The sequence below is a fragment of the Mustela nivalis genome, assembly GCF_964662115.1.
Source record: "Mustela nivalis genome assembly, chromosome: 2".
In the NCBI taxonomy this organism is placed as follows: Eukaryota; Metazoa; Chordata; class Mammalia; order Carnivora; family Mustelidae; genus Mustela; species Mustela nivalis.
The window spans coordinates 143,144,316-143,153,856 of record NC_139021.1 but is presented as its reverse complement, the minus strand read 5'-3'; positions in this window follow the sequence as shown (position 1 = coordinate 143,153,856).

The following is a 9,541-nucleotide window of genomic DNA, read 5'->3' as shown; positions in this document are numbered from 1 at the left end:
GTGCTCAAAATGTGCACACACACATAAAGTGTCTATGCCCATTAACTCAGTATTCTCCCTTTGGCCATCTAGCCTAAGAAAATAATCTTAGATACAAGACATGTTTGATATTACAGATATGCTTTTTACCACAGGCGTAAAACAGGTCAACGTTGTGAACCATCTAAATGTCGAAGCATGAAATTCATCATAACACATTCACTGGATGGCACGTTATACCTTCAAATATTACTTAAATAACACACACTGGAGCCTATGCCAGCGATGCTCCTAAATGGACTAGAGACTTTATGGGGAAAGGTACTTATCTTCAACGGGCTGTCATTAAGGTAACAGTGGCAGCCTCTCACATGGCCCCAAATCCGAGGTCTGGTAGACTGCATTGCTTTGGACGGTGCTGACGAGCAATTCTAATCACTGTTTTCTGTATTACATATGCAGCAATGTTCATGGCAAAAACTTTAGAAAACAAATACTTCTTATGATCCTAAAGCTCAGAGACAATGGCTGTTGATATTCTGGTGGAAATGCTTCCAGAATAATTTTGATCATAAGTATCTTTGGTGATTATAATAATACAGTAATAACAAAGAGATACAGCATTGAACATATAGAGATATATCAATTTCAAGAAAAAAAAATGCTTGCCTGCAATATTAAAAAGAAATAAAATGTTGAACATGGTATTCTTGAGTCATGAAGGTATGGGTGTGTTTTGCTCCATCTCTACACATGTCTGTATCCCCAACTCCAATCAATGTTAAAATAACCATAATTGCTAATAATAATAATAATGATAATCATAGTAATAGGCATGGTCTAGTGGAGTAGGCAAGAGAAAAAGCTCAAAATAGCTACTTGGTACAAGAAAGGCAGGAGAGCGAAAATATGCATATCCACAGAGGTGCGAGGACTATCTCCCCTACTTGCAAACACAGAAAACATGTCCCTCCACCCCACCCCATGCATCCGGTCTGCTGCGTCTGCTGTACGTGGTTGCTGTGCATGAGATCTGGAGATGTTCGGACTCAGACAGTCCACTCTTCCAACTTCCTGTCCTGAAAGCATGATATGCCTACAGCAGAGTGGCTCCAGCATTTCTAGCTAGGTAGGATTCAGGTGTAAGAATCAGTCTTGCCGGGAAGTTGTGTGCTTGCAGTCACACATCACTTTCTACATAGCTTGTGTGTATGTGTGTGTGTGTGTTAGGGGAGCTGGGGTTATGGATGTAGATCAGGGGGTACTGCCACTGTGGATAGAGGTGTCACAGATTTCGGAGGGTGAGCCTGTCTTTCCGGGCCCAGGCCTGCCTCCTGGGGGGCCTGCCCTCAGATGTTACCTGATTCCAACCTCCCCAGGCCCTGCCTTTTGCTCAGGAGCCGGCTCCCCAGGAGAGGGCCCTACCTTCTGTGGAGAAGATGGAGAAGCAGAGGAGCAAGATGCAGAGCAGCCTGGAGACAACTAGAAGCCTCATGGCGGGGTGGCCAGAACCTCACGTCCCGGGGAGAGAGCGGTGCTGCAGAGGTCCTCCTGGGGCTGCCTCAGACTTTTATAGGGTGACACAGTAAGGTGTTTCCCAATGGGCAGGGCACCACCGGCAGCCCTGGAATTCTCATAAAGGGTAGAGTCAGCCGCTCCCAAGAGGAAAAAACCAGCTTTTCAAGAATGTGAGGGTATTTAGTGAACTGTAACACGCAGAGCTATAAATGCCCAGCCCGGGAGCTCCCAGCACCGGCCTCAGTGGTCAGAGTGGGAAACTCCCACCAGGGAAGGGCCACTTTCCAGTGTTGAACGTTAACTTTTACTGTCAGTAATTATCCCATCAAACACAGATCTTCCTGATCAGTCCTAAGATGGGGCTGGGAGGGCCATAAAACCCTTTGCGAAGCCTCAGGGAAGAGTGTCAAGATATCCGCGAAATGTAGGGAGCAGAGAGCCTGGAATCAGAGGACCTGGGTTTGAGTTCTTTGCCATATAACAGCACTGTGACCTTGCACTTGCCATGAAATGTCTTGGAGTCTGCTTCCCATTGGTGAGATGGACACAAGCCTGAATGTGCACACGTGTGTGAGGGGCCATGTGTGACACGGTGAAGAGCCATGAAGGAGGTGGGGCTGCAGCCGGACCTTGACAGATGTTTAGGATGAAATGAAAAGGCTTCGGGCACAGGGTCAGCCTGAGCAAATGTACAGAGGAAGAAAACATCTTACAAGGGCAGGTATAAGGAAGAGTCCGCCATCAACACCTACTAACTGGACATATTCTCTGGGCTAGGATGTGCACAGGCGATGCTGAAGTTTCTGCGCCTGGCCTCAGGGAGCCTCTTTTGGTGGAGACAGCCGTGCAGATACACAGAATTGTGTTTGCCCTTGTGGTAATGTCCTAATGTCCTTCTAACCATCTCTCTGGTTTCCAGCTTCCAAGGGCACATGGGAAGAAGCCAGTATCCGGTTCCATTACCAGGAATCTTGCTGGTTCCTGGCAGCCAATGCAGACATTCCCTGCTGTCCGAGACTGGTCAGTGGGGAGCTTCACTGGCCCTCCTCTCTGGCTAGAGATTAGAGATACAATTTAAACCACGTGCTCAGATAGCTTGGTGAGCAAAGTGGTAGCTGGGGATGTTTTTTGAAAGTCAACTCTTAGCATTTGCAGAAACTGTAAAAATTTGCAAACCACACAAAGAAACTGGCTGGGCCACTGGACTTAAGGACCATATATCTTATCATGTGAGTCACCTGTCCAGCTCCAGCCTGATTCCCTATCCAGGCTGAGTTCTGAGCAGGCAGTGGCCGTGGCAGAGGGTGTGGTCAGGAAGACGCCCCAGAGCCTACCATAGACAACTCCGGAGCTGGAACCTAGGAGAGACTTCCAAGCAGCCAGTGTTGGAAAGAGGGCTGGGAGCAGTGTGGGATGGATCCTGAGGTTGCACTTGCCAGCCAGCACCCTGTTCTTACTTAGATTGAACATTACAGGCCCATAAGCTCCACAAAGTTTCCTAAAGATGTCGTTTCCTGATATTAGAATTGCATCTGTGGTCCACATCAAGGACTAGCACCACTATTTTATTCATTTTGATGTGAGGTCATTTGGGGGACCCCACTGAGTTCTCTGCACAACAACACACCTTTGGGCTGCCATTCCTCCATTATCTGTGGTTGTAACAGGTACTTTTTGCTTTTGGCAGACTATCATAAGAGGAGAAAAGAGCAACTTCCTGCCGAAGGGGGCAGGGATTAGGCCAGGCCTTAAAACTAACTCCAGTTGCTGAGCAGTGGTGCAGAAACTAGACTCTCAGGCTAGTAAAGGGGGAGATATGTCTGGACGAAGTGGACTTGGGTAATTTTCCCAGGCCCCTCAGCCCCGCAGCTGTGGAGCCAGAAACAGATGTTAGGTTCTCAACCCGTTTTTTTTCTCACCACAGATCACAGATCAGGGCCAGAACTGGCTCTCTCCAGGGTTCTTCTGTTCCTTATCCACTCACACATAAAATTCACAGATTTGCAGGTGTTCCTGGGACTGATATGTTTAAACAGAAGAATAGATTCAGATGTCAGAATTCCACCGTGCTTTGTAAATACTTATGAAAACTTACTGAAGCAAGCTAGGCCTGCACGAATTTAAATAACACAGGGTATAAAGTTTTGGTTCCACCCAGGTTCCCCCAGGCTCCCCCACCCCCTTACCCAGAGACACTGTTCACAAATTCTCACTTGCTTTTTTAACATTTCAAAGATAGCTATCAACTTATTACTTTAAAAAAGGAAGAAACACCTTGGGCACTTCAGAATATTTGAGATCTCGTGTTGAGTTGAGGGAGGTGAAAATGAGAAGCGTTTTAACAGGAACAGCTACCTGTTAGTTTTTAAGCTTATGCCATTTGGGTACAAAAATAATATTTGAGGCTTTGAATTATTTCTAAAGATGATTTTGAACACTTGGAAGCCTTCCTAAGAAAACTCAGAAACACACTTAAGGCGAAGGGAAATTTACTAGGAAGGAAGTGTATTCAAGTCAAACTTGTGATTTCTATAGTCAATTAGGAAAATGCCTGAAGCGTCCCCACCTTTTACAGGTAGAGCATTTTTGGCAGGAGTTCCCACACCTTACTCTTCACCTGTGTGAGGCTTTCTTCCAAAGATGTTTTATGAACCTGCAGTTGATCAGAAATGACTCTCCTGCCTTTATTTGCTTAGCAAACTGTAGACCAGTTTTTATAGTAGGAGGGGCCAGACACTGGAGCGATCCTTCAACTGGCTTATTTAACAACCCCCCCGCACCCCCCACCAAGCTCAAGGATACAGATCTTGTATTTCCAGCTTGCAACAGGGGAAAATGAGGTTTTCTTTTATCTCACAAAAAGACTTGTGGTAACTTCTTATCTGGAACCAGGTCTGCCTGACTCCAAAGCTGAGTTTCTTTTCTAACATTGATTCTATGAGAGCTCACAAGTAGCTGAAAATGTTCATCTTACATGCCACCCTCAAACTGTACAATAAACCAATAGCTTCCTCCATGTTTTACAGTTGATTCGAACTTCCTCATAAGCCTCCAGCTCCCTGGGCCTTGCCTGCCTCCTGCTCCTGGAATAAGATGGTAAATCCAGGATCTGTCCCTTCTACCCCTGCCATCACTGGTTTCCTGGGTTCTCATAGATGCCATGCACCCTCCCTCTGTCCCCTCCCCTGTGGTGTGGACTGTCTACCCCTAGCCATGGCTGTGGGCAGTCCTGCCTCACCGCGGTGTGTGCCAGTAGGCCCAGGGCTCCTCCATGGAAATCATGCTGGAAGGTCACCTTTTCCACACCACCAAGGCACCTGGGGACACTAGTAGGCACTGTCTTTTTTTTTTTTTTTTAATCCTGCGGCCACTTATGTTGGTAGTGGAATACTTCTGAAGCCACTGTCTGACAGGAATATTCCCTTGGCTGCTTTCCTGTCTCTGTCTCCTGTCTCTGCAGCGCCTGACCCTTTGCCCTCATCACCTCACCCTCACCCCGTGGCTTTAGCCTGCAGTGCGGGGGACCAAGGACCCGTCTGCAGTTTCTGTCTTCCTCCTTTCCCTACCCCCTAGAGTCACAGGGTCCAGGCTCTAACCAGAGCTCTGCCACGTTTTAGCTTGTGTGACCCTGGCCAAATGGCTCAGCCTGTTTTTCAGTAAGAGAGTAGCTGAAGCTCGAGAGAAACATCTTTCTGAGAAGGTAACGCTCAAGTGTCGTGCTATATGAAAACAACTGTCAGACTAGGTGGTCCACTGCCAGGAGAGGGGGGCATAGTTTCCTTCCCTTTGTCAACAGCATCCAAAACATACCTTCCACTTGTGTTCAAGGATGTATGATGCTTCTTTAATGCAGAACAATGGTTGTCTTTTGTTGCATTTCACAGCAGATTTTTTTTTTTTAAATAGACCATTGGTGTTGCAGTATGAGGTATGAGGAGAGGGGAAGCATTTTTTTAAAGATTTAAAAAAAATTATTTATTGGACAGAGAGAGATCCCAAGTAGGCAGAGAGGCAGGCAGAGAGAGAGGAGGAAGCAGGCTCCCCGCTGAGCCGAGAGCTGAAGTGGGGCTCCATCCCAGCACCCTGGGATCATGACCTGAGCCGAAGGCAGAGGCTTAACCCACTGAGCCACCCAGGTGCCCCTCACAGAAGATTTTTAAAAAGCACACTGAGGGGTGCCTGGGTGGCCCAGTGGGTTAAAGCCTTTGCTTTCGGCCCAGGTCATGATCTCAGGGTCCCGGGATGGAGCCCCACATCAGGCTCTCTGCTCCGTGGAGAGCCTGCTTCTTCCTCTCTCTTCCTGCCTGCCTCTCTGCCTACTTGTAATCTGTGTCAATTACATAAATAAAATCTTTAAAAAAAAATTAAAAAAAAAATAAAAAGCACACTGAAATTCAGGTCTAAATGACTCAAGAGCAGGTCCATTTATAAACGTGAAGCTGGACTAAGAGGGTAAGGGCCAGGACAGCAATTGCCAGAGACTTGGGCAGCGGGGGCGCGAGGAATGCCAAAGTCGGTCACTTTTGCCAGCACTTGCGGCTGGGAAGCTGCAGGTAGAGTTGGACGAGTCCTGTTTGCCAGCATCTGCTCTGTGCTTTGCAGGTTTGGCAGCAGGCTTCCCAGAAGAGAGGTGTCTCCTTCCCAGATTCTCACCCCCCACACCCAGCACCACCAGGTCAGGGTGGATGAGCAAGGTGCCACCGGAGCGCTGCGTCCTGGGGGAAACTTAAGTCCTGTTGTTGTAGACACAGCATGGGCAGAGCTAAGGGGAACTTGAAGGCTCTGGGTCTGGTTCGTCTGAGCAGAGATGTGTCAAAGGCCACAGAGTAGAGAGATGTTCTGTGTTCTGGGTCTTTCCACTAAGTTCCTAAAACCTGAAAAACTTATTTAAAGTGTTCCAATGTTTTTCCATTAAAAAAAAAAAAATTGCTTAGGGGCGGCTGTAATACATTGACGAAGATACAAACACCCCAGTTTTCTACCAAATACCCGTTGTTTTTTTTTTTCTGCTGCTCAGAACTAACAGTGAAAATCTTGGCATAGTCTCCAACTTCTTTGTAGATGACTCCTCTACTGAAATGCTGTAGTGAGTGATCTCCCTCGTTTCTGAGGCACCCAGTACGGTCAGGGAGACCTTTTGTGAGCACACACAGTCACCAACACATTTGGTTTGCAAGCAGAGAAGGCTGAGGGCTCAGCAAAGCCACGCAGGATTCCTCCCGATGCTGCAAACGGGGGCTGCCCAAGCACTCCCCCTTTTCACAGAGGTGAGGAGCCCCCTCCAGCCCTCAGCCCTGTGCTGGGGTGTGTGGACACCTACATTCCTGTGGGCACTCACACAACTGCCCCCTTTCTCTGAACTCCCGGAACAATTAGCCTGGATATGTTTTTGAAGTTTCTAGAAAATGACCTCACAATTACCTTGGGTCATTATTTGCTATTTCTCATATTTTATCTACATGGTACCTAATAGAGGGCTCAATAAGCATTTGTTGACTTGATTGCTTAATAACAGTGACTTGTGTGCTGCCTGGGTGGCTCAGTGGGTTAAGCATCTGCCTTTGGCTCAGGTCATGATTTCGGAGTCCTGGGATCAAGCCCCGTGTTGGGCTCTCTGCTCAGCGGGGAGTGTGCTTCCCTCTCTCTCTGCCTGCTTATGATCTCTGTCAAATGAAGAAATAAAATCTTAAAAAGAAAAAAAAAAGTGACTTGTATTTGGGCCCTAAGTTCCCCCACCTGCAGTTAAGGCCTTCGGCCTACAGCATTCACTGCCCAAAGGCCAGCAGGACTCCCAACCTTTGCTCACCATCAATCCCTCCCGGCTGCCACACACTGCCTCTGTCCATCAGATGCTGTTTTATAGACTTTCAAGCCCGGCTGTGATGTCGGGGAAGAAAGTTCCTCATTCATCCTTGTTTCTCCCCACAGTTGGTGCTGAGTTAATTCCTCCTGAGTAGCAAACTGAACAAACCTGTCAAATCCCTTACTTTGTTAACAGTCAGATCACACCAAACCACCAATGCTTTCCCTCTCAACTTCTACTGATTCTCCTGTTTGGAATCATTCTGCATTGCTGGGAAATCAGTCCCTTTAACCTCCATGGTGCACATAACTGGGTGGGGCTAAGTTTGTACTGTCTTGTAGAGGATTCCCCTATGAATCATCAGTAAAAGTTCCTACAATTAGGGTGCCTGGGTGGCTCAGTCCGTTGGGCGTCTGCCTTTGGATCAGGACATGATCCCAGGGACCTGGATTGAGTCCCACATACAGTTCCCTGCTCTGTGGGAAATCTGCTTCTCCCTCTGCCCTGCTTTCCACTCGGTTCTCTCCATCTCTCTCTCTCAAATAAATAAAAATTTTTAAAAATAAAAAGCTACAATTATGAAAAGATAATCCTTTAGGTATCTGTTCTTATAGGACAATTATTAGAAAGGAATAAGCCAACCACTGAAAAATAACACTTTAAATCCTAAAACTCCACTGATTTTAAGGTAATTTAGTTTTGCAAAAAACCAAAAAAACACCTAGTTTTAGTATTTGAAGAATGGTAATCATGAAGTTAAACACACATTAAAATTAAACACCCATGAAATTAAATACACATTTCAGAAATGAAGTGTGAAAAATACAGCATCTTGGATTTGAGTTAACATGACTAATGAGCAAATAAATTAAGAAATATAACACCCTTCCTGTGAAATCATCGTATGAACCTTGTTTCACCAAGCTCTGTGATGCTATGTAAAACCACCCTGGGGCATATATGTGAATATATTTTTCCATTAAAAAAAATTGCTTAGGGGCGGCTGTAATACATTGACGAAGATACAAACACCCCAGTTTTCTACCAAATACCCGTTGGTTTTTTTTTTCTGCTGCTCAGAACTAACAGTGAAAATCTTGGCATAGTCTCCAACTTCTTTGTAGATGACTCCTCTACTGAAATGCTGTAGTGAGCGATCTCCCTCGTTTCTGAGGCACCCAGTACGGTCAGGGAGACAGGTGGACAGACAGGTAATCAGGCAACTTTTATAAAGTGCTCATGGAAAGCAGGTCTTATTTTCAAAAGTTGTTCCTCAAATTGTGTGCTCATCTTTGAGTGTGAATGTCAATGTGGTCTTGCTAGAAAGTATCAATTCTCTATTTCTAGATCCAGGGAGGTTGCCATACCCTCCCCGCACCCAATCTATGAGACTCTGGCCCCGTAGAAGGATAGCAAGCTGAGAGGCAGAATGAAATGCTAAGGCAGGAAGAGATTGTGCAGCGCCTGCCCTCATGCTAACTGGCCAGAAGAGCCCACATAATCCCTCCTCCCCCATCAGACCTCTAATTAATTTCACCTTTGCTTCTGGCACAATATGCTCCTTTTGTAGTTTTCAAGTGTCAGTACTGGGGGAATTTTCTCCAGCTTCCTGAACAGCTTCTTTACAAAAGGCCAAGTCTTCAAGGTCATAGCTTCATCTTTTCCTGAAAAATGGCTTCCATTCTGACTGCTAGCTAAATTGAGTACATTTAGGGAGCACTCCATCTTACTCATTACACTGACCTTAAAAAAAACCTTTGATTTGTAGCAAGAGGTGACCTCAGCAATTGAGAAAAGGAGTTTCTGGTACTATATATAAGAAGTAGGATCTGGGGAAGTGAAACATGATTACCACTTATTCTTAAGATACTAAGGTCAATCCCCCCCAACCAAGACTTTATTTTGAGAGAGAAGAGAGTACAAAAGTGGGGTGAGGGGCAGAGGGAGAAGCAGACTTTTCACTGAGCAGGAAGCCAGATTCGGGGCTTGATCCTGGGACTCCAGGATCATGACTTAAGCCAAAGGCAGACACTTCAACTGAGCCACCCAGGTGCCCCTTTTGATAAACATTAAAATTCTAATGCTCTAAAGTATTTTTAGCAAAGTCTCAATCTATTTAATTTGTACAGTGCTTTTGATCCTCAAATAGGATTTCAGATCTGTGGTACTGGTCAAACGTTCCAAGCATAACTGGCTAAGACATTCAACTCTACCACTTCTTCCCAGCCCTAAGACCTTGTG